Source organism: Coregonus clupeaformis, unplaced genomic scaffold (genome assembly GCF_020615455.1).
Source record: "Coregonus clupeaformis isolate EN_2021a unplaced genomic scaffold, ASM2061545v1 scaf1193, whole genome shotgun sequence".
In the NCBI taxonomy this organism is placed as follows: Eukaryota; Metazoa; Chordata; class Actinopteri; order Salmoniformes; family Salmonidae; genus Coregonus; species Coregonus clupeaformis.
In genome coordinates this window covers 115,831-139,157 of record NW_025534647.1, presented here as the reverse complement: position 1 = coordinate 139,157, position 23,327 = coordinate 115,831, and the positions used below count along the sequence as shown (strand labels likewise).

Here is a 23,327-nt window from a genome sequence, read left to right as displayed (position 1 = left end):
AGTATCTATTTTGGTCTTGTCTGCCCTGGGGTATTGCTTGTGGTACTTTTACCTCACCTAAGAAAAGGACCTCAGGAAAACACCATAATGAGATTTCTGTGATGAAATACAATGAAGCCCTGAAAGAGCAGCCCCTGTGTGGTTTGGCTTTTATAATCAACCTGAGCACTGCACACACACACACACACACACACACACACACAATTCATTCACCTGTACTGCTACTGAAGCCCAAGTGCCACTCAGACTAAAATGCCAAGCTATTACAGATGAGTTGAGGGACTGCACGGACTGCTTTCTGGGCAGACGGCTCTTTGGGGGATTTCTGACCGCCATTGAGATGGCAGCCAAGGCTCTGAAAGTTATCGGAAACAGAGTCCGGAGGGGAACTTGTCTGTTAGCGAAGGCGCTCTATTCAAGGAAAGGAGATGCTAATTATCATTAGCACAACAAGCTGTGGCTCTTAGCAATGGACAGTCATAAAGTGGAGACAAACCAGAGTGACATAGCAGCATAATAAAGTGTGTCCCCAGGCTTACAGCGTGTTCAGAGCAATCTCCACTAATTTGGACGCATCCATTGTTTCAGCTTTTGTTGTGGCTTTGTCCAAAAAGCCTCTTGTTTGATATGGAATTAATCCATGTTATAATAGAAACCGCCAGACCACAAGTGGATTTCTGAACGCCTTTGTGTTTTGGAAACACAGGAGACAAAGACAGAGCAAGGTTGCAGCCAGCACTCCTGCTCAACTCAGTACAGGAATAGACTTAAATAATTCAAATTGCATGTCAAAAATTTAAAATAACATTCACAGCATTATTTATGTAATTTGCCACTACAAAAACTAAATTCATGAATGGGACTCCCAATTCATTTTGACTCCACACACCCTGAAAGAGAGGACTTCCTCTGATTCAGAGGGGGTTGGGTTAAATGCGGAAGACACATTTCAGTTGAATGCATTCAGTTGTACAACTGACTAGGTATCACCTTTCCTTTTTTATGTTTGACCTTTGACCCCATTTCCCGACATCTTGACCCCTGCAGGTACATGGCCATTATCCACCCTCTGAAGCCCCGGCTGTCGGCCACGGCCACCAAGGTGTGGTGATCGTGTTATCTGGGCACTGGCCGTTCTGGCTTCCCTCTGCTTTACTCCACCATCGCATCCTGCCCCGCCGGACCATCTGCACGTGGCCTGGCCCCGCAAGGAGGACGACCCTTTCATGTGAGTAACGACACTTAGCCCAGTAGCCTCTTTGTAGACTAGCCCTTAAAAAAAATATATAGTATATATCTTTAAAGTATTTTTGTATGTTTATTGGATAGAGAGAGATAGAGTGAAAGGTAGAGAGAGATTGCTGAAAGAGCAGTAGGCCAAGATTTGAACCCCATGCTGGTAGCGGTACATTGTAGCCCAGGCCATCTCATTCTAGACTTCTATACGACTATTTCATATGAGACAATTCTATCACCCTAAGCCTCTTTCATCATCATAAGCCTTTTTATTTCACTCAGATTTCCATGGTTACAGTTTGTGGCAGCTTGATGTATTATGGGAAAACTGCCAGCGCTCGCCCTCCAACCAAGGTGCATGAATTGAGGAGCAAACAAAGTGAGGAGGATATTTAGCAACTTTGACGACAGTGGAAGTCCATAAAAAAGCATATTTATTGTTATTCAGCTCGTGGCTTTCAGGGTTGCATTATGGCAGCACTATGATGCATTACGGCAGTCCATATTCTGCCAGAGCGACTCATCACACATTGGCTGTGACAATGGGAAAGATGTGACTGTACCAGTTGAGATAGAGATGATTAGCTTGCCCGCTCTAGGCCAGTTTAGCATAGCCCTTCTTTTCACTCCTCTCTCCACAAGTCAATGTGTTATCTCACCACACTCCTTTTGTTGTGTTACAGTATAAACATGTCATCCTACCAGCACCCACAGTAGGCTCTTCTCTCTTCCCATCTGCTTTTTCTTTCTCTGGAAGTGCACACTGGTCCTCTCTCTCTTTCTTCTTTTTCTTCTTTTTGAGATTTGAACTGCTCTAGTTTACCTCACTCTTATTTTTGTCCCTCCTCTTATCCCTACTTCTCTGTCTACATAAAAAAAAATGGGCCAGTGCCATTTTGCTCATTGTTGTTTCTAATCAATCATCTTTGTTTACATTCTGGTTTTCTTCTTTCCCTGTCGTGCTCCAGGTTTCATATCATTGTGATGATACTGGTCTACCTGCGCCCCAAATGGTAATGGGCATCACCTACACCATCGCCGGGGTGACGCTGTGGGGGAGAGATCCGGGGATTCATCTGACAACCACCACAGCCAGCTCTGGGCCAAGAGGAAGGTAAATCCAGAGCAGACCTGGGATTATACAGGGGCATGCAAAAGTATTCACCCCCTTGGCATTTTTCCCATTTTGTTGCCTTTACAACCTGGAATTAAAATTGATTTTAGGGGGGGGTTGTATCATTTGATTTACACAACATGCCTACCACTTTGAAGGTGCAAAATATTTTTTTGTGTGAAACAAACAAGAAATAAGACAAAAAAACAGAACTTGAGCATGCATAACCATTCACTCCCCCAAAAGTCAATACTTTGTCGAGCTTCACCTTTTGCAGCAATTACAGCTGCAAGTCTCTTGGGATATGTCTCTATAAGCTTGGCAAACGCCTACCTTGGGATTTTTGTCCATTCTTCAAGGCAAAACTGTTCCAGCTCCTTAAAGTTGGATGGGTTCCGCTGGTGTACAGCAATCTTTAAGTCATACCACAGATTCTCAATTGGATTGAGGTCTGGGCTTTGACTAGCCATTCCAAGACATTTAAATGTTTCTTTTAAACCACTCGAGTGTTGCTTTAGCAGTATGCTTAGCACTGTCCTGCGGGAAGGTGAACCTCCGTCCCAGTCTCAAATTCTACAAGACTGAAACAGGTTTCCTGAAGAATTTCCCTGTATCAACTCTGACCTGTTTCCCAGTCCTTGCCGATGAAAAACATCCCCACAGCATGATGCTGCCACCACCATGCTTCACTGTGGGGATGGTGTTTTCAGGCTGATGAGAGGTGTTGGGTTTGCTGCCAGACATAGCGTTTCCTTGTTGGCCAAAAACATTTATCTCATCTGACCAGAGTACCTTCTTCCATATGTTTGGGGAGTCTCCCACATGCCTTTTGGCGAACACCAAACGTGTTTGCTTATTTTTTTCTTTAACAATGGCTTTTTTCAGGCCCATTCTTCCATAAATCCCAGCTCTGGTGGAGTGTACAGTTGAAAGTGGTCCATGGACGATACTCCAATCTCCGCTGTGGTGCTTTGCAGCTCTTCAGGGTTATTTTGGTCTCTTTTGTTGCCTCTCTGATTAATGCCCTCCTTGCCTGGTCCGGGAGTTTTGGTGGGCGGCCCTCTCTTGACAGGTTTGTTGTGGTGCCATATTCTTTCAATTTTTTTAATAATGGATTTAATGGTGCTTGTGATGTTCAAAGCTTCAGATTTTTTTATAACCCAACCCTGATCTGTACTTCCCACAACTTTGTCCCTGTCCTGTTTGGAGAGCTCCTTGGTCTTCATGGTGCCGCTTTGCTTGGTGGGTGCCTCTTGCGTAGGGGTGTTGCAGACTCTGGGGCCTTTCAGAACAGGTGTATATATACACTGAGATCATGTGACAGATCATGTGACACTTAGATTGCACAGGCAGGTGGATTTATTTAACTAATTATGTGACTTCTGAAGTTAATTGGTTGCACCAGATCTTATTTAGGGGCTTCATAGCAAAGGGGGTGAATACATATGCACACACCACTTTTCCATTATTTTTTTTTTTCATTTCACTTCACCAATTTGGACTATTTTGTGTATGTCCATTACATGAAATCCAAATAAAAATCCATTTAAATTACAGGTTGTAATGCAACGAAACTAGGAAAAATGCTAAGGGGGATGAATACTTTAGCAAGGCACTGTAACCCACGACACAACATCACGACGATTCACGAGCTCTGTCAGTACCACTGACCCGGAAAAGGCATCTCTGGTTCTGGGGGTGACACGCTTCAGGTCCAGGAATTAAGGCAGTAGCGATGCTATATAAGCCATCCACTAGGATTTTCAAGCAGCACAGAGAGATTGATTATTGTGTAATGGGTTTTTGACTGTATATTCAAAGTGCCCAAAGATCACGAGAAGTGAGTTGGCTGAGGGTTAGCGTACTACGGGGACATACAATACATCAAAACACACATACTACACACATACTGTACTATGGGGACAAACTCGGAGTGTGTTTATAACAAGATAATGGAGGATTTACTGTGTCTTTATGTGTTTTGACGTTCACAATAACTATTACGTTACAGTCTGGGTCACCTAATCCAGCACATTAGTCAATCTCTGCAGACAAAAACCTATCAACACAAAACTGATCGCCAAAAACACAGCACAGACCTTTAAGTCTATGAAAATCGAATTTGAGACGTTAGTTTTTTTCTGACTTGTGGTCGCCGCTCCTCCATCGACCCTGTTTTTTTGATATAGTGGCTTTTTGACATGAAGCGCCAGCTTGAATGCTAATGGCCTCCTGAGGCACTGTGAGCTTGGCCCCTCCATCTCGCACCCGACGAGAAAAGTCAACACTTGGATATACTCTCCGGACTGTCACTCTGTGAGTCACAGGCATACTCAGACAGTCAGAACAGGTGACTTATCAGTGTTGTTTTTTGGCTTTGAGAATAAAACTTGCTTCCTAAGAAAGTAGTCGTAGCAACAGAAACTGGAAACGCAGCCTGGGCAGAGTTAATTGGAAACTGGCCCAAAATCTCTGCCACACTCCATATAACAGATTACATTTTGTTTTGGATTTTGACCTTTGTCCTTAGGCTGTGCAAATGGGATTCAGCAACGACAACAGTGGGTAGGTCGGGCCCCGTCCATCCTGGCAGTAAGATTAAGAGGCTCCTTAAAGGGGCAATCTGGGGATTCAAACAACAACAAAGCTGGCACCATGCCACTATTTTTGCTAAACAGCTAAGGTATGGGGCTGGAGAAATGTAACCACTGTCAAAATCTATAGATGAAGAACTGGGCCATCCATTTGAGTTAAAACATGTATGTACCAATTCCAGATTGCCCTTTTAAAGTGGGAGCTCTGCTGGATAAATAACCTTAGGCCGACAGGAAAAATGGGCATGCACCTCCACTGGGAATCAATATGAGTGATAAGGATTGGACTGTAGCACTAGAGTGTCCACACTCTACAGACCATAGAGACAAGAGAGATGGAGTGTGAAGTTGGCTAAAATCACGAACGGACTGGAGCACCAGGCTAGGCTATTGTATGTGAAAAATATCTTTCTATGGTATCAGAACAATACCTCGGGATAAACCATATAATAATTGGTCTGATTACTTTGTCAACTTTATTACTATATCAACCTTATTACTTTGGACTGTGCGGCAGTTAGATCACACATTAATCGGAAATAACTACACTTGGACTACTACACTTTTATACACGCTGCTACTAGGATACCACAGTATGTGCAAACTGTAATAATAGAGCACAGAAGACAATGAGGCATTGTTGACGTTTTATATAAATCAACCACATTTCTTCACAACGTATTTGGATGACAGTGAAGTCCTTCTAGGCTGAGGGAGATCAGTGGGAAGAGGGGACCCACTGGCCGAAAGGGGAACCCCTTCTCTTAGCACTTATAAACCCAAGGGGCACACACAAGTTAACTGGAGCATGCATGCATAGGCCCCTATAAGATCTATGTATTTTCCCAAATTCCGTTTTTCTCCACTTAGTTTTTCCAGGTTTAATTTCTCCCTGTTTTTGTAGGTTTTCACCCTCAAAACCACATTTTTAAATAGAAAAACAACAATTTGATGTTTTATGTCCACAACAATGCTTAAACCACATCAGGGGCCAATTTTGAGGTCTGGGGAAAATAGAAGACATTTAGATTTTGGGTGTGTTTTGCATGAGCTTGCAAAACGAATGGCCAGTAGATTGATGCAAATCATCATGATATCATTCTAGCAGGTATGCGTAGAGCCACTTCAGAAGTTAACATTTAATTGAGAAGATTTTGGGAAAGCTTTCCATCTCCACAAGAAGTAGTTTATCATTAGCATCATCGCAACGGCTACACAAAGTGTAGACATATTTGCACACTGCACACACACACACACACACACACACACACACAAGACAGTGGGACATTCCTGTGCCGCTGCAGGAAAATACAAATCACTGATGCTGACTGACTGAACTGAAGAGGCCACGACAACTCTCCTTCATATTAAAATGTTATGTTGATGCGTTTAAAAACTGAAATAATTTACACGTAATTTTAAAAAAATTGTTTCCCCCTTTAGCCTACATATTGAATAGGCTACACAACTCTCCTCCATATTAACATGTCTATGTTGATGCATTTAAAAACAGCAATAATTTTTCACGCGTAATTTAAAAAAACTTGTTCTCCCCTGATATGTAGGCCAAAGGGGAAAACAATACTCGGATCGTAATCGTATCCATAAATGAACAAGTTGATACCGCGAATGGGGGCCAGTATGAAAAAAATAATAAATAAATAATGTAACAAGACTAACTGTAAGTCGCTCTGGATAAGAGCGTCTGCCAAATGACTAAAATGTAAAAATGTAAAATGTTTTATTAAGTGCCTAAATAGATGTTGGCAAAATACCTATCTGCAGGTTTATAGAACAGAAAAGCTGCAGATTAGGAGCAGCGTGCGGAGGTGTGTGTGTGATGATGTTTGTGTGTCTTGTCTTCCAAATCCTTGGAGGACAAGCTGGCAGACAAGTTTGCTGTCACTCAGTCAGAATGCGCATCAGCGCTTCTTCTTCTTTCCCTACTCCCACTTCGCTTGTTAGACGTAGCAGTAATTCACACTGATAGCGCTAGCAAACGTCCCCACCTATTGATTTATCATAGTAGCAGGCTAACAGGAGGCTGCAGTAATCTAAATGATTAGGACGAAACATCCGATCAGAAGTGATTGGGTGGAAATATGAAGCGAGTGAACGGAGACGGCCTCGCTCTATCCAACAGGGCAGCAGGATCAAAACCCACACTTCTGCTAAACAACTAGCCAGCTGAGTTATTTAGAGCATGGTGCACGTATACTGAGAAGGAAGACAATGCGATCTTGGCTTGGCTGCCTCCTTGCAGCTTCTTTTTGGGGTCTACAATTCTTCATCATTACACTATTGTTCTAAATTCAATCACCCTATTCACCCTCCTCATCATTTTTTCCTCTATTCCTCTATTCCGTGTCATTCTATAGCTAGAGGACTCCCGAGATCTCCAGGATTGATAAGTATAATTTTTGTCTTTATATGTTGTTGTCTAGTACTGTATTTTTTTGCTAGTTAGGGCCATCTACTTTAAGTGCTGCCTGGTCTTCCCAGTAGCCTACTTGGTGTGTTAACTGCTGACTGCTATTAAATTGCAGATGATTGTTTTCTACATCAACCAGGACTAAGGGGCAGGGGCAATTTGTGACTGTTGTTTTTGCGAATCAGCGGTTGTACTGGACGGGGAGGGGTTTCTCCTTCTAGGCACTTAGTACTGACCGGGAGGCGTGCGCTTCACCTTTTCAAGGCAAGTAGGCAATTAGTATTAGTACTAGTCTCCTGTTTTCCAGTGGCAGCTGAAACCGCCGAGCCCGGCACAAAACAAAGAACGCTGCCGAAACAAAGACGGTTCCGGGGAGTTGTTCTGCAGAGTTATTCAAGGTAGGAAAGAGAGGAAGGCTCCACACCAGTCTCTCACCTTAGTATCTTACCTAGTTCTTTTCAGATTATCTCATTTTTTTTTTGTAGCTTTGGCAACTATGTGTGTTTTTTTTATACCTGTCCGCCCTCCTGTAAGCTTTACAGAGCACCCACCCTTGGCTGGTCTCTGCCGATCTGCGGTCAAAGTTTATCTCCACCTATGCTGCCCTGCAGTCCCTTGACTTTTTGGCCCTGGACAGACATGGATCCACACAGAGAACACTGCTACTCCAGCTACTTTTTCTTCATGTGACTACGTTTTTTCTCATACTCCAAGAGCATCTAGTCATTTCTCCTAAGTGGAGGTTTTCTCTTTTCGCTCACCTGTCCATCTCCTCATTTGAATGCCATGCTGTCACTGTCCTTGTGCACGAAGTTAACATTGTTGTCATCTATCGCCCACCAGATGTCCTTAGAGAGTTCCCCAATGAGCTTGACACCTTGATAAGCTAATTCTGACAATGGCTCACAGCTCGTTCGATTGGCGACTTCAACCTCCCCACCTTCGATTAATTTCTTTCCAACTCTCTCTTTCCCCTCCTTGCTTCTGACCTCACCCTTTCCCTGTCCCTCCCATTCACAAGGCAGGTAATACGTTGACCTCATCTTTACTAGAGGCTGCTCCGCCTACTAATCTCACTGCAATCCCTCCAGGTTTCTGATCACTACTTTGTTTCCCTTTTTGTGTCCTTTCCTCCAACTAGCCAATCAGCCCCTACCCAGATGGTCATGCGCCATCGCACCCTATCCTCGCTTTCTATCTCCCACTACTCTCCTCTTCATCCAATCAGCTCTCCCTTCTGCTAAGTCCTTCTCCCTCCTGTCTCCTGATTCTGCCCTTCGACATACGCCTCCTTCTTTTCCGCATCCTATAACTCGCGGATTGTCCCCTTTCCTTACGGCTAGGCTCCGGCTCCTCCCTCCTGCTCTGTGGTTGAGTGACTCATTGTGAGCTTACTGAACAGGGCTGGGTGGAAGCTGGAGCGAAAATGGAGGAAAACCTAAACTTCCGGAGGACCTATCAACCTTTCACTCCCTCCACTCTACCTTTTCTTCCTCTGTATCCACTGCTAAGGCCACTTTCTATCACTCTAAATGTCAAGCTTCTGCCTCAAACCCCAGGAAACTATTTTCCACCTTCTCCTCCCTCCTTAATCCTCCAACCCCTCCCCCTCCTCCCTCTTTGCGGACGCACTTTGTCAACCACTTTGAAAAATAAGGTTTACGACATCCGCTTTCATTCACTCAGCCTATTGAGTCCACTGGTCCCACTCACACAGAACTACCATATGCCTTGACCTCGTTTCCTCTCTCTCCAGATTAAATCCCGTGACTAGTGTGTCCGGCCACCTGGACAACATGCCCGCCGACCCCATATCCTCCTTCTTCTCCAGATCATCTCTGGAGACCCCACACTCCTCACTTCGCTATCAACTCATCTTTGACCACTGGCTGGGCGTCCCCTTGGACTTCAAAATGGCCCGATTCACTACCCTTCCTCAAGAAAACCAACACTCCACTCCTCTGACGTCAAAAAACTACAGACCAGTATCCCTTCTTTCATTTCTTTTCAAAACACTTGAGCATGCTGTCTCTGACCAACTCTCTTGCTATCTCTCTTAGAACGATCTTCTCGACCCTAAACAGCAGGCTTCAAGATGGGTCACTCAACCGAGGACTGCTGTTCTCAGTGTCACAGAGGCTCTCTCTCTCTGTTCTCATCCTCCCAGATCTATTGCCGCCTTCGACACAGTGAACCATCAGATCCCTCCCCTCCACCCTCTCAGGCCCGGGCCGCCCCAGGCTCTGCACTCTCTTGGATTGCATCCCACCTGGTGACGTGAGAGGATCTGGTGCCGCACCACGTACTCTCACTGCTGGTGTCCCCCAGGGCTCGGGCCTAGCCCTCTCTGCTTTCTCTCTATACACCAAGTCACTTAGTCTCTCCTATCATTAAGGCATAAGCAGATGACACTCAACTACTTTTTTCCTTCTCCCTTCTGACACCCAGGTGGCGACACGCATCTCTGCATGCCTGGCAGATACAAGTGCATTCAGAAAGTATTCAGACCCTTGACTTTTTCCACATTTTGTTACGTTGCAGCCTTACATCAATCTACATACACAATACCCTTCATTATAAAGCAAATTTATAAAAAAACGGAAATATTACATTTACATAAGTATTAGCCTCGAGTATTCTTGGGTATGACACTAAAAGCTTGGCATACATGTATTTGGGGAGTTTCTCATTTTCTCTGCAGGTCCTCTCAAGCTCTGTCAGGTTGGATGGGGGAGTGTTGCGGCACAGCTATTTTCAGGTCTCTCCAGAGATGTTAGATCGGGTTGAAGTCCGGCTTCTGGTGGGGGCACTCAAAGACATTCAGAGACTTGTCCCGGAGCTAGATACTTTCATTCAGAGACTTGTCCTGTGTTGTCTTGGCGTCTTAGGGTCGTTGTCCTGTTGGAAGGTGAACCTTCTTCCAGTCTGAGGTCCTGAACGCTCTGGAGAAGGTTTTCATCAAGGATGTCTCTGTACTTTCTCCGCCCATCTTTCCCTCTATCCCAACTAGTCTCCCAGTCCCTGCCGCTGATAAACATCCCCACAGCATGATGCTGCCAGTACCACCATGCTTCACTGTAGGGATGGTGCCAGGTTTCCTCCAGACGTGATACTTGGCATTCAGGCCAAAGATTTCAGACCAGATAATATTTTTTCTTATGTTCCGAGAGTCCTTTAGGTGCCTTTTGGCAAACACCAAGCTGGCTGTCATGTGCCTTTTACTGAGGAGTTGCTTCTGTTTGGCCACTCTACCATAAAGGCCTGATTGGTGGGAGTGCTGCAGTGGAAGCTCTACTTAATTTACCTCAGCAGACACGTAGAGGCTGTTCGTGGTGTTCTACCACTGAAAGGGAGTGGTACAGATAATAGGTGCATTGGGTACAGGTAATATGCATGAGAGTTCAAGATTTCCAATAGGGTCCCTGAATGGACATCTTTTTGACAGGCCTACTCAGTCATATTTTTGTTTATCATCCTCAGTTATATAGCAAACCAAGTGGGTGTGCTACCGCCTTGTTGTGGGCCTTTGTTTTTAGGGGCATTCCATCGCCATCGCTAGGGACACATGAGAAAGGTGAACGGTATATACAGGAATGAAATGCTAATCTTGAGTCTCGGGTTGCCGGCAGCCCAATTGATCTTTCTCGCTTTCTCAGCGAAGTGAGATGGACAGGTTATTATATGTGAGGCACAGGTCGGAAGGGAGTGCCAGGAGAAATGGAATAGCTATAAAAGCCATAATTATATAAGACCCAAGGGGCGGCGACAATTGTTCCAGCGTCGCCCAGGGTAGGGGAGGGAATGGCCGGCAGGGGATGTAGCTCAGTTGGTAGAGTGGCGTTTGCAACGCCAGGGCTGTGGGTCTCGATTCTCACGGGGGGCCAGTAAGGAAAAATAAAAAAATAATGTATGCACTCACTAACTGTAAGTTGTCTGGGATAAGAGCCGCCTGCAAATGACCAAAATGTAAATGTAAGAATTCCCCGACATTCATCAATATTATCTCCCGTCATCTCCATTCAACTGAAATGACGTTGGAGGAGGCTTGCATCTCCTTTTGTTGTTGAATCTCCACTGTGCAGACCAGGCCTGGAACTCCAGGTTATATTTGGTCCCTGTCTGGTGGCGTACATACAAAAAGCTCTATTTCTGGGAAAATGACATTAGGTTTTGGACAAATGCCTCGTAATGACACCTACGAACCCATTACCCCATCTGCGTATAGAGTGGAGCCGCTCGAGGCATTATCAATTCAGAGTGTCTGTCAGCGAAGAAGGATTTGAAACGGTTGATGCATGTTGTGTTGACATGTGGGTGGTGGATAGATGGATTACCTGGGGAGACCTGGATTTTAGCCCTTAAAAAAATCCAACAAGACTGTGTGGTAATCCCATGGTACACACGGTGATACAAAGGCTCCTTCTGAACTGGGCAGATAGGGAGGGCAGGAGCAGCAGGTGTAATCCTCCCAGTCTGACTGTTCTCATCCCAAATGGCACACTATTCCCTATACAGTGAGGGAAAAAAGTATTTGATCCTGATTTTGTACGCTGCCCACCGACAAAGACATGATCAGTCTATAATTTTAATGGTAGGTTTATTTGAACAGTGAGAGACAGAATAACAACAAAAAAATCCAGAAAACGCATGTCAAAAATGTTATAACTTGATTCACATATTAATGAGGGAAATAAGTATTTGACCCTCTGCAAAACATGACTTAATACTTGGTGGCAAACCCCTTGTTGGCAATCACAGAGGTCAGATGCTTTTGTAGTTGGCCGCCAGGTTTGCACACATCTCAGGAGGGATTTTAGTCCCACTCCTCTTTGCAGATCTTCTCCAAGTCATTAAGGTTTCGAGGCTGACGCTTGGCAACTAGAACCTTCAGCCCCCTCCACAGATTTTCTATGGGATTAAGGTCTGGAGACTGGCTAGCCACTCCAGCACCCAATGTGCTTCTTTTGAGGCTCCTTTGTTGGGCTTGGCCGTGTGTTTTGGGTCATTGTCATGTGGAATACCATCCCGCCTATTTTCAATGCCCTGGTGAGGGAAGGAGGTTCTCACCGAAGATTTACGGCACATGAAGCCCCGTCCAATCGTCCCCTTTGAGGTACGGTGAAGTTGTCCGGTCTCCATACAGAAAACACCCAAAGCATAAATGTTTCCACCTCCATGTTTGACGGGGTGGGTATGGTGTTCTTGGGGTCATAGGCAGCATTCCTCCTCCTCCAAACACGGCGTAGTTGAGTTGATGCCAAAGAGCTCCATTTTGGTCTCATCTGACCACAACACTTTCACCCAGTTCTCCTCTGAATCATTCAGGATGTTCGCTGGCAAACTTCAGGACGGGCATGTGTATGTGTTTCTTGAGCAGGGAGACTTTGGGCGGGCGCTTGCAGGATTTCAGTCCTTCACGGCGTAGTGTGTTACCAATTGTTTTCTTGGTGACTGTGGGGCCTAGCTGCCTTGAGATAATTGACAAGATCCTCCCGTGTAGTTCCTGGGGCTTATTCTCACCGTTCTCATGATCATTGCAACTCTACCAGGTGAAAGAATCCTGCGTGGAGCCCCCAGGTCGAGGGAGATTGACAGTTCCTTTGTGTTTCTTCCATTTGGCGAATAATCTCACCAACTGTTGTCACCTTCTCAACCAAGCTGCTTGCCGATGGTCTTGTAGCCCATTCCAGCCTTGTGTAGGCCTAGCAATCTTGTCCCTGACATCCTTGGAGAGCTTTTTGGTCTTGGCCATGGTAGAGAGTTTGGAATCTTAATGAATGATTGCTTTTAGATAGGTGTCTTTTATATAGAAGATACAAGCTGAGATTGGGAACACTCCCTTTAAGAGTGTGCTCCTAATCTCAGCTCATTAACTGTATGAAAGACACCTGGGAGCCAGAAATCTTTCTGATTGAGAGGGGCTCAAACTTATTTCCTCATGGTAAAATGCAAATCAATTTCTAACATTTTTGACATGCGCTTTTCTGGGATTTTGTTGTTGGTATTCTTGTTTCTCTCTGTTCAAAATAAAACTCTACAATTAAAATTATAGACTGATCATTTCTTTGTCAGTGGGCAAACGCATAAAATCAGCAGGGGATCAAATACTTTTTTCCCTCACTGTATAATGCCCTAGCAAAATTCTAAACACCTGTTGCACATGTCTTCTACATTTTGCTGCCTTTCTACCAACTTCTTGCACAACTCTTAGGGCAACATATATCCATTATTTTTGTCAACATTGCTTAAACTCAGTACATTCGAGTTGGGAATACATTGATGGACAGCAATATTCTAGTCTTGTCTCAGATTTTCAGGCAGATTTAAGTCAGGACTGGAAGCTGGATCATTTAGGGAACACTAAACACCTATTGGAAAAGCCATTCTGTGTGTGTCTTTGGCCTGAAAAATGTAATTTGTTCCACAGAAGAATAAAACTATCCCAGGGTTAGATATTCAGAAGACTGAGGCAGGGTTTCTCTAACTTTTACCTGGGCTTTGCTCCTTTAATTTTTCTTTTGATCCTGAAACTTACTTTGCCGTGACAAGCATACCGCATAACATGATGCTTCCACCACAAAACTTTAAAAATGCTCTTTCTGTACCTCTCTTTTCTCTTTGCTATTTCTCTCTCTCATCATTGTCAGTCGCGCTTACATACTCCTGTTTTCCTCAGGTCTAACTTATTGTTAGTCACTACCGCATTACGCACGCAATATCAATCTGATGTCAGGGACGATTCCCCCAAGACCGCTCAGCTCTCTGTACTGAATAATTCAATATCCATTACCCACATGTAAATGGGATTATTAACATTCAGTATTTATAAAACAAGGTTTTCTCCCTCTGGGTGTTAGTTTAAATCAGCATTGTTTTCTATCTTGCTTCTAAGTGGTTATTGTGAAAATGAAAGCCCTGAGGGCATGATATGGTAATATTGACAATAAAATAATAAAAAGAGAGGCTAGGACAGACTGTGTTCTGTGAAGCTACTGGGTAAGTATAACTATGTATTCATATATTCTCTGGTTATTTGAGTAGACTATATATTCAAATCAGTAGGTGTTCTGTAGGACTGAATTCAAAAGGATTTGTAGTTATTTGGGTTGAGCTAGGTGAATTAAATACACTGTTTTTGTTTGGGCTTTTGAAGAGGGATTTCTTGTCCTCACCAGGACTTCAGTCTTGGAAATGAATTGACCCCCACTTTAAACAAGTACATTTGTTTGACATACAGTATGTTTTTCTAAAAGTTGCTAATTTCTCCTATTTGCTTGAAGCTGTAATCAGTGTATGTGCCACATTCATAAATGTCTGTCACAACGTCACCGAAGAGCAGAAAACTGTACAGTCTTTCGCATCAGCTGCATAGACGTTTATTGAAAGAGCATTTTTTCAGTTCAGTTTTTCCTTTGAACAAATCAGGGCTTAAAGCAAAAATACAAAAATTGGTAAAGCTTATTAAGTGCCCTAGGGAAGGAGAGTTGGCCATTTTATTTTCTTAATTAAATTGAACTAATGACTCTTCCAGTTCTCTTTATGTGCGAAGGAAAGAAAACAAGAAAAAAAGACTGCACTGAATATTCTTCTTAAGAGTTTTCTAAACTCTACAAAAATAGATGGCCTGAAAAGTGCTTATCTCAACAGAAGTCTCCTTTTTAGGTTTGAAAACACCCTTATAACTTACCCAGCTTACAGTGATGAGGCTGGTATTGTTTTTGAACTCGCAATCAGTGGACCCTAAAACCACAAAAGTCTCTTCCTTGAGAGAGAATTGCATGGAAAACGTGACCATTAAATACACTATTTCCGAACATTTTCATCAGAGTTCTGGAGGCAGCAATAGGAGTCCCATGAAGTGCACACACTGGTTGAATCATAGTTGGAGTGCCAGTAGAGATGGGCGGTGTTTGGGACTACTCCATTGGTTCCATTGTACAAGGGCTCAAGCTCACACAAGTGCAACTGAGGTGCTCTATTTGAAAGCAAACAAATACTATTTGGAAACCCAGGTCTAGCAGAGAGAAAACCCTGTAAGTGGGGCGTGTGTGTGTGTGTGTGTGTGTGTGTGTGCCTGCCTGCAAGGGGTCATACGGTCCAGATAACTGGAGTCACCAACAACACTAGTGATTGCTGACAAGCAGGTGAAGCTGTTTCAGATTGCGAAAATGGGGGGGGTAACAATTGGGCATAACCAACCCACCTCATCACCTACCTAATCAGACATGTTACTCTTTCTGCAAGGGACCCATCGCTCCTTCCCCTGCCACCCCTACGGGCGAAAGTGGCACTTATGAGTAAATACATCCCACTGCTCTCCCTATGAATGAATGCATACCTGATCCATTCTTGATAGCTCCGCAGGCCTGCAGGTTGTATTTACTCTCTCTTGTTTTTGAGTCTCTAGCTCCCCTGCTCGTCAATGTAAGTGTGCTCAAGTGTTGGAGCGAGATGCCAGTTCATTTTGCTTTTTACTAGGATAGTCATATGTGATTAATGATTCGTGGTTCATTCAGTAGGGCTGGTTGTGGGTTATATTGTACTTTCGCATTTAGTTTTGAGCTGCTGTGTGTGTTCTTTGTGTGTGTGTCTGGTGTTCGACAAGCAAGTGCACATTTGTATGCATTCGTATTTGTGTGTGTGTGTGCGTTGTGCATGTGTTTGTTGCTGTGACTGTGTCTGTGTCTCTTTTACCCAGTGGTCGATAGATCTAGCTCTTTTATTTTCATAGCGTACAGGTTGAATAACAGGGAACCAAACCCACTTAACGCAGACAGACAGAAATCCATATTGCCCCAGCTAACCAGCCCGGCAGTAGGGTTAAGCAAACAAACACATTATGTGACTGCTCTAGTCCCCCCAAGTCATGCTAAAGACCGCATCCAGCTAACCAGCCCAGCAGTAGTGTTACTAATACATTTCTGTGACCTCTCTAGTTTTCTCCTACCCACAGGCTTTTAATGTTTTGTGGAGCTGTTTATTCACATTTGAGCAATTTTTAGCAACAAGTGTCCTCTAGCAAGTAAATGTCCTTTCTCCTTGTCAGAGAACAACCCCCTCCATTTTTATCTCCCACTTACTGACATGGGAAAAGAAGAAGGAGAAAAAAATTGAGTCTATTTATCTATATATATATATTTCCTGGGATATTTAAGTGGAAACACTTCTTTAAGGAGTGTGTTGCCTTAAAGAACCGACACGCAAATTTGTCTGTGAGCATGGTTGACTACCTGACCATTAGGCTTTATTGGTTATTATAGGACATGACTCATGTAGCCACGGACAATGACTGGCATTTGGACTAGGTAAGTGCTAGTATGGCTTCCTTTATTCTCCCAAGAAACACTGAAAACAACACTATTCCATGTACTGTCCTTTTGTACAATACCACGCCGATATGCTGCAGCCAGACCTGGGTTTAATAGCATTTGTTTTCACTGAAATACTTTTAGAGAGTTTGATTGGGCATTGCCTGGAGTGCCGGGGTAGGGTTTGCACCTTTAGAATTATGCCATTGGTTCCAATGGCTCCACCGTAAGCCGCACAAGCTCAATCACGGCGACAGAAAGAAAAACAAGTACAGCCGTGGTCAAAAATGGTTTTGAGAAATGACACAAATATAAATGTTCACAAAGTCTGCTGCCTCTGTTTTTGTGGGGATGTCAATTTGCATATACTCCAGAATGTTGGTGAAGAGTGGTCAGATGAATTGCAATTAATTGCAAAGTCCTTCTTTTGCCATGAAAATGAAACTTAATCCCAAAAAAATATTTCCACTGCATTTCAGCCCTCCACAAAGGGACCAGCTGACATCATGTCGTGTGATTCGCACGTTAACACAGGCGAGAGTGTTGATGAGGACAAGGCTGAGATCACTCTGTCATGCTGATTGAGTTAGAATAACAGACTGGAAGCTTTAGGTGAGGGTGGTGCTGAAATCATTGTTCTTCCTCTGTAAACCATGGTTACCTGCAAAGGAAACATCGTGCCGCCATCATTGCGTTGTGTACAAAAAGGGCTTCACAGGCAAGGATAATGCTGCTAGTAAGATTGCACCTAATCAAAAAACCATTTAACGGATCATCAAGAACTTCAAGGAGAGAGGTTCAACTGTTGTGAAGAAGGCTTCAGGGCGCCCAAGAAGGTCCAGGCAAGTCCGGGACCATCTCCAAAGTTTATTCAGCTGCGGGATCGGGGGCACCACCAGTGCAGAGCTTGCTCAGGAATGGGCAGCGGCAGGTGTGAATTATTCTGCACACATAGTGAGGCGAAGACTTTTGGAGGATGGCCTGCGCAAGAAGGGCGCGAGAAGCCTTCTCCAGGAAAAAACATCAGGGACATTTACATTTTAGAATATGTAGCAGACGCTTTATCCAGAGCGACTAAGTTATTTTTTATTTTTAATACTGGCCCCGTGGGGATCGAACCCACAACCCTGGCGCTTGCAAACGCCATGCTCTATCAACTGAGCTACTCCCTTCGGCCATTCCCTCCCCTACCCCGGAGACGCTGGGCGACCGTGCGCCGCCCATGAGTCTCCCGGTCGCGGGTGCGACAGAGCCTGGATTCGAACCAGGATCTCTAGTGGCGCAGTTAGCACCGCGATGCAGTGCCTTAGACCACTGCGCCACTCAGGAGTACAGGGACAGACTGATATTCGCAAAAGGCACAGGGATTGGACCGCTGAGGACTGGGTAAAGTCATTTTCCGATGAATCCCCTTTCCGATTGTTTGGGGCATCGAAAAAAGCTTGTCTGGAGAAGACAAGGTGAGCACTACCATCAGTCCTGTGTCATGCCAACAGTAAAGCATCCTGAGACCATTCATGTGTGGGGCTGCTTTCAGCCAAGGGAGTGGGCTCACTCACAATTTTGCCTAAGAACACAGTCATGAATAAAGAATGGTACAACACATCCTCCGAGAGCAACTTCCCAAACCATCCAAGAAAATTGGTGACGAACATGCCTTTTCCAGCATGATGGAGCACCTTGCCATAAGGCAAAAAGGGATAACTAAGGGGCTCGGGAACAAAACATAGGACAGTTTGGGTTCATGGCTAAGAAACTCCCCAATCCTTAATCCCAATGAGAACTTGTGGTCAATCCTCGAAGAGGCGGTGGACAAACAAAACCCCCACAAATTCTGACAACCTCCAAGCATTGATTATGTAAGAATGGCCTGCCATCAGTCAGATGTGGCCCAGAAGTTAATTGACAGCATGCCAGGGGGGATTGCAGAGGTTTGAAAAGAAGGGTCAACACTGCAAATATTGACTCTTTGCATAAACTTTTGTAATTGTCAACAAAAGCCTTTGACACTTATGGAATGCTTGTAATTATACTTCAGTATACCATAGTAACATCTGACAAAAATTCTAAACGACTGAAGCATCAGACTTTGTGAAGACCAATACTTGTGTCATTCTTAAAACTTTTGACCACGACTGTACTGTTCCACGCCGTGGACATGAGAAATATAAGATTGTTTGCCTTGTTTCAATTATTGCGCAGGCATCCGTGAACTTGTTTTCCTCCACTTATTTTTGGTATTTTGCTCTTGCTGTCTGGGCTGTCTGGCCCTGAACTTTGGTCTTCTGAGCTTCTATGAAAATCCCTTCTGTTGAATCATCCACCGCGAGAAGACAGCCGACTCTTTTCCCATGCTGTCCCACCGCCGCCGTCCACTTGATGCTGTCAGAGAGAGAGAGAGAGAGAGAGAGAGAGAGAGAGAGAGAGAGAGAGAGAGAGAGAGAGAGAGAGAGAGAGAGAGAGAGAGAGAGAGAGAGAGAGAGAGAGAGAGAGAGAGAGAGAGAGAGAGAGAGAGAGAGAGAGAGAGAGAGAGAGAGAGAGAGAGAGAGAGAGAGAGAGAGAGAGAGAGAGAGAGAGAGAGAGAGAGAGAGAGAGAGAGAGAGAGAGAGAGAGAGAGAGAGAGAGAGAGAGAGAGAGAGAGAGAGAGAGAGAGAGAGAGAGAGAGAGAGAGAGAGAGAGAGAGAGAGAGAGAGAGAGAGAGAGAGAGAGAGAGAGAGAGAGAGAGAGAGAGAGAGAGAGAGAGAAGAGAGAGAGAGAGAGAGAGAGAGAGAGAGAGAGAGAGAGAGAGAGAGAGAGAGAGAGAGAGCAAGTGTAGAAAGAGAGAGTGTGTGCGCTACCTGTATCCACAATGCGACAGGACGTGGGAAGATTGCTTTATTCAGGAAATCTACCTATCTTTCTACCTATATGCTTTTGATATTGAACAGTTTTCAGTATTCTTTTTGATTTGATAGTGACATTTGCTCATCCGTCTATTTTGCATTAACACTGATCCAGTAAGTCTTTAGGTGTAGATGTTCCTTAGCTGTTATTCCGTTTTTTAACAAGTCCACTCAACCTTGAACAACCATATTTGCTTTGCGATAACAACTCCTACCACCATCTAGCATCCACACAATTGTGCAGCCTAACTACACAAAGCTAAGGGCTTCTGTCCCAAATTGTTCCTATTTAACTAACCCAAAGGGCTCTGGGTCAAAAGCAGTGCGTCTATATAGGGAATATGGTGCCATTTGGGGACAAATCCAAGCTCTCTCTTCAGAAGATAAGCTATGTCCTGGGGATTCAAAGGGTAGCTAAGATCAAAGAAGACAAAAGGAGCGTGAAGTCTTTTTCTCAGCTTTTCCTGCCAGTCTCTCGGAGGGCCGAATGGTCGGCTTCCTTCTTTAATCTTAGGGGGCCACGGGTCCTTTTGGAGGAGAAGAGAGATGTGCAATTATAATAGCAGTCTTTCCGGCAGTGGACACACACAGACATACACGCACACACACATGCGCACGCGAGACACATAAAAAAGAAGCTCTGTTATTCTTCCCTGCTGTGATTTGACGCCCACCTGGAGCAAAGATCACCCCTCACTAGGAAGACAAGCCGACCCTGAGAAACGCCTTCAGTCTCTGAAATACTTAGGGACTGTGGTGCTGACTACAGAACACCACCAACTGGTGATAAGAGCTGAAAGCTGGAGTTCACTTCTTCCCATTTCAACCGTGCTGTAGTTGTTGATGTGTCTTCAGAAACTGTGTTTTTGACACCAGTTTCTCCTTGAAGAAAATTAAGGTTTAAATGGTCAGTGTGTGTGGCGTTAAAATTGTATTTTGCTTCGCTTTGATCAAAGGAACTGGATCTGAGTGTTTTTTTAACAAGAAAGGCATTTTGATATCCTCACAACTTTGATATAGTAACATACATTTTAAGTTTTGAAAAGTGTAAAGAGCAGACAAGAGACAGGGCTTTTTCTCTCTGATGCGCTTCTAATGCACACGTCTTACGGCCTATTCTTTGATCACTGTAGCATAAGTTTACCCATACACACTCCAGCTAGTCAGAGCTCCTACCAGGCTCATTAAAGCACACACACACACACACACACACACACACACACACACACACACATTAAAGCCAATGTCAGCTAGGTGATGTGGAAGTAGAAACCGCAGGCTAAAGCTTAATTTCCCTTCTCCAAAATGAAGGAGAGACACTCTCTGCTCTCCACAGAAAAAATAACTGCAGAGTGCACTTTACAGGCTAATTAGCTCCATTTGTCTGGCTGATAGTGTGGCAGGAGAATTTGCCTCTTTATCAGCAGACGCCACACAGTGTCCAGACAGCTTGCCTTACTGGGTTGAACGAGAATTGAACTAATGTTATCTCATACCCCCGACCTCCCTCCCTCACCTCCAGGTGGTCAAGATGATGATCATTGTGGTGGTGACCTTCGCCCTCTGCTGGCTGCCGTACCACGTCTACTTCATCGTGACAGGCCTCAACAAGGCTCTGATGAGGTGGAAGTCCATGCAGTTTGTGTAGTGTGTGGTTGGCCATGATCCTTCAACCTCATATACTGCCGCCTCAACAGCAGGTAAGGAGAATATACACATGTGCACCCAGACACACAGCAGACAGGCAGGCAAGCGGAAATGGGAGCAGGTGCGCAGGTGCATGCACAGGCGGAGGCACATACAGTGGGGGAAAAAAGTATTTAGTCAGCCACCAAGTGGGGCAAGTTCTCCCCATAAAAAGATGAGAGGTGTAATGTTCATCATAGGTACATGTTAACTAAGACAGACAAATGAGAAAAGAAATTCCAGCAAAAATCACATTGTAGGATTTTTTTATGAATTTATTTTTGCAAATTATGGTGGAAAATAAGTATTTGGTCAATAACAAAAGTTTCTCAATACTTTGGTATATACCCCTGTTGGCAATGACACAGGTCAAACGTTTTCTGTAATCTTCACAAGGTTTTCACACACTGTTGCTGGTATTTTGGCCCATTCCTCCATGCAGATTCCTCTAGAGCAGTGATGTTTTGGGGCTGTCACTGGGCAACACGGACTTTCAACCCCTCCAAAGATTTTCTATGGGGTTGAGATCTGGAGACTGGCTAGGCCACCCCAGGACCTCGAAATGCTTCTTACGAAGCACTCCTTCGTTGCCCGGGAGGTGTGTTTGGGATCATTGGTATTCTAAAAGACCCAGCCAGCGTTTCATCTTCAATGCCCTTGCTGATGGAAGGAGGTTTTCACTCAAAATTCACGATACTGGCCCATTCATTCTTTTTTTACACGATCAGTCGTGTCCCTTTGCATAAAAAACGCCCAAAGCATGAATTTCCACCCCAATGCTTCACAGTAGGTATGGTGTTCTTTGGATGCAACTCAGCATTCTTTGTCCTCCAAACACGATGAGTAGAGTTTTTACCAAAAAGTTATATTTTGGTTTCATCTGACCATATGACATTCTCCCCAATCCTCTTCTGGATCATCCAAATGCACTCTAGCAAACTTCAGACGGGCCTGGACATGTACTGGCTTAAGCAGGGGGACACGCCTGGCAATGCAGGATTTGAGTTCCTGGCGGAGTAGTGTGTTACTGATGGTAGGCTTTGTTACTTTGGTCCAGCTCTCTGCAGGTCATTCACCAGGTCCCCCGCGTGGTTCTGGGATTTTTGCTTCACCGTTCCTGTGGATCATTTTTGACCCCACGAGGTGAGATTTGCGTGGAGCCCCAGATCGAGGGAGATTATCGGTGGTTTGTAGTCTCCATTTCCTAATAATTGCTCCCCAGCAGTTGATTTCTTCAAACCAAGCTGCTTACCTATTGCAGATTCAGCCTGGCCCTCCTGGTGCAGGTCTCCGACAATTTTGTTTCTGGTGTCCTTTGACAGCTTTTGGTCTTGACCATAGTGGAGTTTGGAGTGTGACTGTTTGAGGTTGTGTACAGGTGTCTTTTATACTGATAACAAGTTCAAACAGGTGCCACTAATACAGGTAATCGAGTGGAGGACAGAGGAGCCTCTTAAAGAAGAAGTTACAGGTCTGTGAGAGCCAGAAATCTTGTTTGTTTGTAGTTGACCAAATACTTATTTTCCACCATAATTTGCAAGTAAATTCATTAAAAAATCCTACAATGTGATTTTCTGGGATTTTTTTTTCTCAATTTGTCTGTCATAGTTGATTGTACCGATGATGAAAATGACAGGCCTCTCTCATCTTTTTTAGGTGGGAGAACTTGGCAGCAATTGGTGGCTGACTAAGATACTTTTTTCCCCACTGTATAGTAACCAGTCAAAAAGTTTGTACACACCTACTCATTCAAGGATTGTTCTTTATTTTTTACTATTTTTTACTATTTTCTATATTGTAGAATAATAGTGAAGACATCAAAACTATGAAATAACACATATGGAATCATGTAGTAACCAAAAACACAAATCAAATTATATTTTATATTTGAGATTCTTCAAAGTAGCCACCTTTGCCTTGATGACACTTTGCACACTTTGGCATTCTCTCAACCAGCTTCACCTGGAATGCTTTTTCCAACAGTCTTCAAGTAGTTCCAACATATGCTGAGCACTTGTTGGCTGCTTTTCCTTCACTCTGCAGTCAGACTCATCCCAAACCATCTCAATTGGATTG

At 44.2% G+C, this 23,327-nt stretch overlaps 1 pseudogene; it reads left to right on the top strand.

The window, feature by feature from the left end:
- The window catches only part of LOC123486396, a 51,285-nt pseudogene extending 30,072 nt beyond the window's left edge, over positions 1-21,213 (top strand).
- The last annotated feature ends 2,114 nt before the right edge of the window (positions 21,214-23,327 follow it).